The following is a 10149-nucleotide window of genomic DNA, read 5'->3' as shown; positions in this document are numbered from 1 at the left end:
ACAGAGTGAGGAGTGGAAGTAACAACATTAGGAGACACTCTAGGTAAGAGTTAATTTCTAGAGCTACAAAAGCCAAGCAAAACAACATACTGTTTAGAAATGCATTTTTGATAAAATTGTATTTTTAAGAAAGTAAAAGAGTGATAAACACACAATTTGGGATACTGCTTACATCCCAAGGGCTATAGTACCTGGCTCCTGTTATGAGAGTTTCACTCAGTGATGGCCCAAGAGGTGGTGGGGTATGGAGCCAAGTTCTGAGTAAGAGTCCTGACTTGAGGGCAGCCTTGAAGCTTTTAGTAAGCAAGATGTTTCATCACAATTTACTAGCAAGAGGACACTCTCAATTCTTGATTATTTAAGAAAGAAAATTGCTAAATAAATGAGAGGTCATGTACTACAAAATGAGTTGTTTCTCTTGCTGCAGTAAACATGATCATTCATGGCCATATCCTCTTAGATGCAGGATTGGAAGACTGAGAGGCAGAGAGTGAAAACTGAGCTGTGATACGTAAGAAACTGAAAAATCGTAAGAGATTTATGGCAAACACACACACGTGCTACTTTCAGGTACATGTACCCTCCTGGTTGCAAGATGGCAACTGCAACTCTATGACAACATGGACTTCAGGTGGGAAGGGTTCAGTTCCTGGCTGGATCAGCCTCTGTTTCCTGAAAAAAGGGATCTGTATCATCAGCCATTCATCTTCTTGATGCCTTCTTGTGTAGAAGTTCAACCTGATACCTGGAAGTGCAGTTGCCATCTTACAAATGCATACAATGATGAAGTTGGCATGATTGGAGGGCAGAGCAGAGACTGGTGCCCGCATCAGCCCTGGGTGGCCTGTCCCCTTTCAGAGGATGGCTTGAAAGACAATTGTTGGCTGTTCTTTGCAGCCACATGCATTCCTTCATGACCAACTCCTTTTCTTGTTGTCCTGAGGTGGAAGTTGTGGTCCTCACCCATGTGGGGCCCAGGTGAACATAGCAGTGTGTGGTGGGGCACAGAGGAAGACACAGCATGTTTTCCAGGCCTGTCCCAGACCCAGGGAAGTGGGGAACCTGATGGTGCTCATAGGCACTGCCCTGGGGAGGACGCAGCCGTGACTGGGTCCCAGCTGGCAATCAAGGAGACGTGAGATTTTCTGGGTGGAGGCTGCAGGCTCCTGGAGATGCAAGAGCCTGTTAAGAGATTTCAGAACCTTTCATTCTAATCCATGTAGGTTCCCACTTCTCTGCCAGGAAACAGACACATCCTTAGGGGCCATCCAGCAATCACACAAGCCTCCCACCTTTGAATCCCAGGTGCTCTCGAAGGCAGGCATTGTGGAGGCTGTCAAGGCATTTCTTACAGGGGCTTTGAAGCCAGGGCCAGGAGACAGGAAGCAACTGGGAACCCACTTTTCTCTACAGGTGCTGGGCCTCTGAAGCGATGGGATACTTGGAGGAGGGCATGAGCTGGCAGTGATGTGGAAGCAGCCTGTGGGAAGGGTGCCCCCCTGAGCATGTCCTCAAGGGTTGTGCCTACAGTCAGAGCCATGGCCTCACTGCGAGGCTATGAGAGCAACACTGCAGAGGGATCCAAGCAGTTGGAAATAACAGGGAAAGAAGCCAGACTTACAAAGACAGACAGCGCATGCTTTCCTTATACGTTGTTGCTTAAAAACGATCTGGACACAGAGCAGTGATAAACAGAGGCTGGGAGAGGTGCAGGTGCAGGTGCAGGAGGTTGGATAAAGGGTGAGGACTGTGGGTCACAGCCTCCTGTTACATGCTATGCATTTCCATGGATCATGGCCACCTGTTGCACATTTTGTGTTTCTGCAGATCACGGCCAGCCATTACATGTTACCCATCCATGGATGACAATCAGGTATTACAAATTATACATCTGTGGATCACAACAACTTATTGCATATTTTCTGAGCAAATAGAAGAGAGGAGCTCCAAGGCCCAAATCATGAAGTAATTTCAGAGAGCGAGGTTGATAATTCTGACAGATCAGTACACACTGCACACATGCATCCTATAAATATGTATGATTGTTATTGATAAAAACATTACAAAGGTTTTTAAAAAATATTTATTTATTTATTTTAGAGATAAAGTTACAGTGAGAGGCAGAGACAGAAAGATCTACCAGCCGCTGGTTCACTCCCCAAGTGGCCGCAATGGCTGGAACTGCGCCTATCCGAAGCCAGGAGCCAGGAGCTTCTTCCAGGTCTCACACATGGGTGCAGGGGCCCAAGGACTTGGGCTATCTTCCACTGCTTTCCCAGGCCACAGTAGAGAGCTGGACTGGAAGAAGAGCAGCTGGGACTAGAACCAGTGCCCATATGGGATGCCGGCACTGTAGGCGGAGGATTAACCTACTGCACCACAGCGCCAGCCCTACAAACTTTTTAAAGAGATGGAAATACTAACGAATCTGATTTGATCTTCAGCTGCTGAATACATGTATTGAATTCTCACTCTGTACTCCACAAATATGCACAATTAAAATAGTAATAAAAAGCAGCAAGGAAAATTGAGAGTAAAAATATCCTAGAAATACATAAAGATATGGAGCCATTTTTACAACTCTAGAGCAAAGTAGGCTCTTCTGGTGCATAGAACAAACACCATGGGAAAACATATATTTCATCACTTTTTGGCCTTTTGGCTAAGATCAAGTGATATAAAGATTTAAGGTCATGTTTACCACAGTGTTTGCAATGCAGACAATGCATGTGATGAGAAACTGGAGATGAGAGTCGAGAGGGGCATATAAACTCCTCTAAGTCAGTAAAAATGAGACTGATCCCCATCTGACAAAAACACCAGAGAAGAAACCTGAGTGGGCCATGAAATTTAAAACTATATATTTATATTTTATTTAACAATATTCTATAAAATATGTGATGTTGTATATAATAACATAGATATTATAAGAAAAGATGCCCAATTTCACTAGAAAATGCAAACAACAAAAGCAAAGCAAATGAAAAATCTCCATTGCTTTGACAAATTATAAAATGTGGTGATGTTAAGAATTGGCAAGGGTGGGGCTGGCACTGTGGCATAGCAGGTTAAGAGGCTGCCCATATGTGCTGGCATCCCATATGTGTCCTGGTTTGAGTCCCAGCTGCTCCTCTTCTGATCCAGCTCTCTGCTGTGGCCTGGGAAAGCAGTGAAGGATGGCCCAAGTCCTTGGGCCCCTGCACCTGCGTAGGAGACCTGGAGAAAGCTCCTGACTTCAGATCAGCGCAACTCCAGCTGTTGAAGCCAATTGGGGAGTGAACCAGTGGATGGAAGACCTCTCTCTCTCTCTCTCTCTCTCTCTCTCTCTGCCTCTCCTTTTCTCTCTCTGTAACTCTTTCAAATAAATGAATTAATTTAAAAAAATAATTGGCAAGGGTGTGCAGAAACGGGTCCCCTCAGGTTCTTCGGAGGTATGAATTTCCGTCTCAATGGCAACAAGCCCTGGATGCCGCCAGGCATCCAGGCGGCAGGGACTTAACGTCCACGGCGGTTTTTCACAACGTGGTGGGCTGGACGCCAGCTGCGCGGTACAGTCAGGCTCGAACCTACGGACCCACGCGGTGTTCGGAGAAAAGCCAGAGGCGTCCTCGCAGCATCTCCCGGAGGACACCCTGAGGAGGCTGAACTCCACCCGGGTTTAGTTCTGAGGAGGGCTTGCCGGGCACTTCGAAGGTTTGGTGGGAAATGGAATCTCCCGGGACTTCTGGAGCACCCTGGCTGTCACCCGTGACAGATGCTGTGTGGGTGCAGGCGTCAGCGGCCGTGCAGCACCCACGGAAGTCAGGCAGGCCACGAGTAGGTCGATTCTTAATCCAGGCTCTTGCCTCCCAACGAGGGGAACGCTAACGGAGACAGCCGTCGTGTCTCCACGTGCACACAGGCACAGAATTAATTTGGCAGCGAGGAATGGGCCGCTCCACGCTGAGAAATAACCAACACGTGAGGGCTAAAGACTTGCTCGTGCAGGAGAGACAAAGAAAAACCAAAACACAGTACCTGTAGTAGGGAAGGGGAGACACCCGCAGCAGAGAGCACGAAAGCGAGAGCGACACTTCTGAGGAAGGGCCACTGCGCAAAGACCTCGCCCTCATTCCCGCCCGGTTCTGAGGAAGGCGGCAGCGCCCCGCTACCCAACGCGAAGGCGTCTGAGCATGCGCCCTGGACCCGGCTGCCACAGGTGCATCCTGGGAAGGTGGGCGTGTCAAATCGACCCTTAAGGGGACCGCGTCGCGGAGTTCCAGCTTACCTGAGCTTTGCCTGACTGGTTGGACCCTACCAGGACAGCGCAGCGGGCAGGAGGACTGAGTGCATGCAAGAGTGCAGGAATGAGCTTCTGCTTTGTTCTGTGTCGCTCCCCCACTCGTGGAGGAACGACACTGGACCCTGCGCTGTTCTCTTTGCCCGGCCCTTCCCGGGTTTGCTGTCGGCCCCCCCAACCCCCACCCTCACCCCCACCCCCGCCTCCACGGAGGGGCGGCACACCGCCGGCCGGCTCTCTCAGGGGTTGCTCAGATGTTCCCGGTGCATGGTGTCTCTCTCCTCCTTTATAGTCCTCTTCCACCAATCCCAGCTCTGCTGGTGTTCTCTCCCCACGCGCTGAGCACGCTGCTCTCCTCCAATCAGGAGCAGGATCAGCTCCTGCAGCTTGTTAGTCGAATTGGTGAGGCAGCTGTGTGGAAGTTGTTTACTCCCTCTCGGCGCCATGTGGTGGGAGATCAGATGCATAGTGTTAGTCTTAGCAGTTCCAGTAATTTAGTCTAGTCTCGGTTGCTCCCCACAGTTCTGCTCGAGGGTCTCTCTGATCACGGGCGCCCCAGCGTCTGGATGCAGTCGGAGGGGCTGGTGAGGAGTGCGGAGCTGGTGAAGGCAGGGTCGTGCTCGCCCAGCTGTCCAGGCCTTCACCCAACGCGCCCTGTGTGTCAGCCACTACCAGGAGCCACCCTGGCCATGTACTTCCTGCCCCCAGAACTGTGAGCCCTTGCCTCTCAGGGATGCTGTCCTGAGCAACCTCTGGTTGACCCGTGAGCCTGTGCCTTTTGTCCGCACAGGGCACCCTGCCCCCTGCCAGCCTTCCCACGAGAGGTCACTTGACAAGGATTCTGGAAGAAGACAAAAATCAAGTAAGACACGACGGCAGTTGGGCCATGGACACGGCTGCTCACAGCCTAAGGGCACAATATGCACTGAGTATGGCCGTCCACCATTGTGGTCTGTGCTGGGCCTGGTCAAGATGCAGAGCCTGGTGGACGTGATCCATCGATGTCCTCTGGGCCCCAGGACCCCGTCAGTGATGACTGCTCTAGGAGCTACCACCGTCTCCAGGACTGCCATATGTGTGCAGTCTGTGTACCAGGGCGTGTCCCCACTGTGTTCACGGAACAGCCTCCTTGGCATCTCTGAGAGCCCTGAGCACGCTCCTGGCCTCAGGCAGTCAGGCAGAGGGTGTAGCAGTCATGCCCTCCCTTCACCCCGAAACAGCCCCTCCTATGAAGCCCCCTCATTGGCTGCAAGGCCTTGGATGAATGCTGAGCTGGGTCCCTGCTGAGGTCATCATCTGCTGTCACCTCCAGGAGGGCCAGATGGTCGCATTTGTAAGACAGGTGACAGCTGGTGGTCAGGGTTCTGGTTCTTTCCAGCTGCTGGCCCAGGCTCCCTACATGATGGCCTCAGGACTGAGAGGGCAACATCTGAAGCTACAGGGCCTCTTCAGCTCTAGGCCCAGAGCTTCTGCCTGATCTTTGGTTCTGAGTTGGTCACAGGTTCTACCCTGATTCAGGGGATGGGGAACAGACTGCATCTTGAAGGGGGGCACCACCAGGAGCTCGTGGCCATGGATTATTTATCACAAATGAGCTAGGGGTGAGCCCATGGCTGAATTTCTCTCTTGCTGTCACTCCGTTTTTTTGTTTGTTTGTTTTTCTTTTTTTTTTCTTTGACAGGTAGAGTTATAGACAGGGAGAGGGAGAGGGAGAGGGAGAGGGAGAGAGAGAGAGAGAGGTCTTCCTTCTGTTGGTTCACTTCCCAAATGGCAGCCATGGCAGGTGCTACGCTGATCCAAAGCCAGGAGCCAGGTGCTTCCTCCCGGTCTCCCATGCGGGTGCAGGGGCCCAAGGACTTGGGCCATCCTCCACTGCCTCCCCGGGCCACAGCGGAGAGCAGGACTGGAAAAGGGGCAGCCAGGACTAGAACCCGGCGCCCATATGGGATGCTGATGCCTCAGGCGGAGGATTAACCAAGTGAGCCATGGCACTGGCCCCGTCACTCCGTTTCATGCCAATCTTGCTCTGCTCAGTTTGAAGTCACCAAGGTTGGGGTACAGGGTGGGATGGGATAAGCAAAAGGGACATCCTAGAGGGACTCTGGAAACCAAGAGTCTTTGCAGGGTGAGGGCCCTGCTGCCACTGCCCCCTGGAACCATGGTCACTTGATATTTTAAACCTGTTTCCCCAGCTCAGCAGTGAGGAAGATAGCTTTCTGCCCATTCTAAGTCCTAGGGACAGTGATGGATGCTTCAGAGTGGGACAGACTGTGGTCTGAACTGCAGTGGGTGATCCTGGGTTGGGTCTTTGAACAAAGGACAGAACTGGCAGTTTTATCAGCTCTGGGCTCAGCTCTGGGTTCTGACAAATCCTCTGTGGTGATGCACCGTACTGTGTGAGTCGTGAAAGGGACATGGAAGGGCTGTACTACCTCTGCAATTTTCTGTCAACCTTAAATTATTCCAGAATAAAAGTTTATTTAATAATAATAAAGAATTGCTAAATGTTCTGTTGTGAGTGCAAGGAACGAGGAAGGTTATGCCATTGAAGTGACACATAAATTTTGTCCCATTACACAGAAGTAACATGTTTGTTACAAAATTCAAACAACAGAACAGTGTAAAATAAATAGCAGATTCCCTCCTCACCACACTATCACTTCACTCTCACTCCCTTCCCGGGAGGTGCCATTGTTGGAGGAGGACACTGGCATATCCTGTGATTTCTGGAGAGTGCACACACCGCCCACAGGTAGATTTCAATTTAAAAACAAAAGTAGTATTCAGCAACAAGCTTTATATTTTTTAAACCTATATATATCCTGGAGCTACCCCTTCCATGTGATTGCATATGGATTTATTTTGTTGGCTGCACAGGATCATATAGTGCGATGCTCTGCAGATCATGACTTCCCAAGCTATACTATATCATGATGCCCCAGGGATTCCATACCTGGAAGTCCCATTGATACTATACCATGATGCCCCTTGGTTTATGTAATCATTTCCCTTTTGATGGACATTAAAAGTTGCCATTTTTTTCCATTAAAAACAGAATGTTCTCATTCATGTATCTTTAGAAACATATTTGGATATTTTATAATTTATTAGTGAGATTGTCACAAAAATTATATGCACATTTAAAATTCTGCCTGCCTTCCAAAAATTTCTGACAATTTATATTCTTACCAAAATGTGTGGCAAGAAAAAATTTATCATTTTGTGTTAACTGGCATTTTCTTGATCTGTAACTGTGATTAGTCGTTTGTATTTTTTCCATGAATTTCCATTTACTGTCAAATTTTACCTAACTTTTCAAATGAGTTTTTGGAATTCTTCATATTTTATTAATTGTTGACATTACTGAAAAGTTTTCCTCTTTGTACACATTTTAAGTTTAAAATTGTGTTTATTTCTTTAAAAACTAAAGAAAAACCCTGATGGTCATGTTGTCAATCTTTTCCTTTCTTTTTGTCTTACACATAAGGGTCACCTTCCCAGCCTAAGATTCAAAAACATTCACACACTTTCTGCCTACTACTTTGTTTTGGTTTTTCTGTTTAGATCTTTAGTTCTGTGGGATTTGTTTTGGGGGCTGCGTGAAATGAGCTCCAATTCATTTTTGCATGTATAGAATTGTTATCTAAATCATGGTGGTTGGTGTTTCATTCCTCTACCTGGAAGCATCATCACCATCATATACTGCGATTCTGTGGTTTCCAAATTCCTAACTTCTCCATGAATTATTTTCCGTCACTTAACTGGGAACTCTGTAACTTAATAGTTTTAGATAATGCAGTTTACATCATTGCTATCTCCACTCAATTGTTTTCTAAATACTGTGGCTACTGTGGTGCCATTCCTGTTCTAGTTTATAGACTCTAAAATTCCCACTCCCAAAATAACCATCGGAGTTTTCACTTGAATTCCATTGGATTTGTGTAATATATTTAGAGAGAATTGGTATCATTATCAGGAGTCTTCATCACTATGAATGTATTGTTTCTCCTTTAAGTCTTCTTTTGTGCCATAGTGGTTGAACAGTCTTTGTTTTCATGTTGTTCTTGCATATTTAAGCTTATTCCTAGTTATTTTGTGGCTATTTTACAAGGAACTCTTCCCCATTACGTTTCTGAATCATGACAGATTGGATGTAGGGAAGCTGTTGTTTTCTAATTTCAGTATTTTTGTCCTCGTTGGCCAGTTGTTTTGGTGTCAAACTTTTTTCTCTGTAAAGGGTCAGATAGGGAACATTTTTGGCTTTGTAGGTCCTAGGGTCTTTACAACTGCTCAGCTGCACCACAGGCAGTCCACAAACTAGTGGACATGGTTTGCATCAGTTAAACTTTATGATATCAGGTTGGAGTGGCTTTTAGGCATGAGATTTAGTTTGCTGCTTAGATCCTAAAGATGAAAATTTGTCATGTTTAGGTAACGTCTTTTCTTGTCTTCAAAACTCTGGACTTGAGGAGTGTTGGATAATAGCAGTAGTTACAGGCATCCTTGTCTTGCTCATGTTGACTCTGTTAGGCTCTCAGTGTCTCACCATCAAGTCTGATGAACCTTAGTAATTTTTTGTCATCTATCCCTCAGTTACTAAGGGAATTTTACAGCAATGTGGTTGAATTTTGTTAAATGCTCTGTGTCTGTTACTCTTAACATTTTCCCTATTTTCTTCATTTGTGTAAACACAATATCCTTTACTGAACTATGCTTCAATTGCTGGACCAAATTACTCCATTTTCTATATTTCATCTAGAATTTCTAGATCTCTACTCGTAACCAAGCAACAGTTTGTATACTATTTATCTGATTTTTAGTACTATTTTAACCTTGTAGAATGGATTGGTAAGCCCTCATCTTTTTTATGTTCTGAAATAAATTAGGGCCAGTGCTGTGGCTCACTTGGCTAATCCTCCACCTGTGGCGCCGGCATCCCATATGGGCGCCAGGTTCTAGTCCCGATTGCTCCTCTTCCAGTCCAGTTCTCTGCTGTGGCCCGGCAAGGCAGTGGAGGATGGCCCAAGTGCTTGGGCACCTGCACCCACGTGGGAGACCAGGAGGAAACACCTCGCTCCTGGCTTCGGATCAGCGTAGCGCCGGCCATGGTGGCCATTTGGGGGGTGAACCAACGGAAGGAAGACCTCTCTCTCTAACTCTGTCAAATAAATAAAAAATTAGATATAAACATGCAAAACTCATTTGGACCTACTGAACCTCTTCAGTCATGGACTTCTGCCCTCTCAGTTTCTTCTGTGGTGTTGTGGAGAGCACTGACCCATCTGCATGCCCCTCTTTGTCCCTGACTACTGAAGCCTGCATGAGTCTGTTTTCCTTGGATTCGCCCTGTGGACACCAGCCAGCTGTGTAACCATGTGAGGCTGAGAATGGGCTTGATGGCCTGGCACCTGTTTTGCTTGGTTTGGGAACTGTTTAGTCACACAGCAGAGAAACACTGGGGGAGGAGAGAGAAGCAACCTCTTTGGAACTGAAAGTCGTTGGTAGGCCCCAGCCTACATGGAGCAGAAAGGAGGGCTGTTTGCCTCCTTTGGCCCCCATGGCATTGCTGGGTGTATAAAGCATTGCTGGTTCAAGAAAAGAAGGGATCATGCACTTGAGGCAGCTGAATGGGCCTTGAGCCCTGGAGGCACTGGGCCTCCCACTTTCAAGTTCTCAGGTCCCACGTGTTTGGGGAAGAATTAACAGAGCCTATGGCCTGCCCCACTCTCTTCTTATTATTATTTGTTTTTTCTTAAGATTTTATTTATTTATTTGACAGGTAGAGTTACAGATAGTGAAAGAGAGAAAGGTCTTCCTTCCGTTGGTTCACTCTCCAAATGGCCACAATGGCTGGAACTGCGCCGATCCGA

The sequence above is a fragment of the Oryctolagus cuniculus genome, chromosome 16 (genome assembly GCF_964237555.1).
Source record: "Oryctolagus cuniculus chromosome 16, mOryCun1.1, whole genome shotgun sequence".
Taxonomy (NCBI): Eukaryota; Metazoa; Chordata; class Mammalia; order Lagomorpha; family Leporidae; genus Oryctolagus; species Oryctolagus cuniculus.
Note: the sequence above shows the minus strand (reverse complement) of the source record.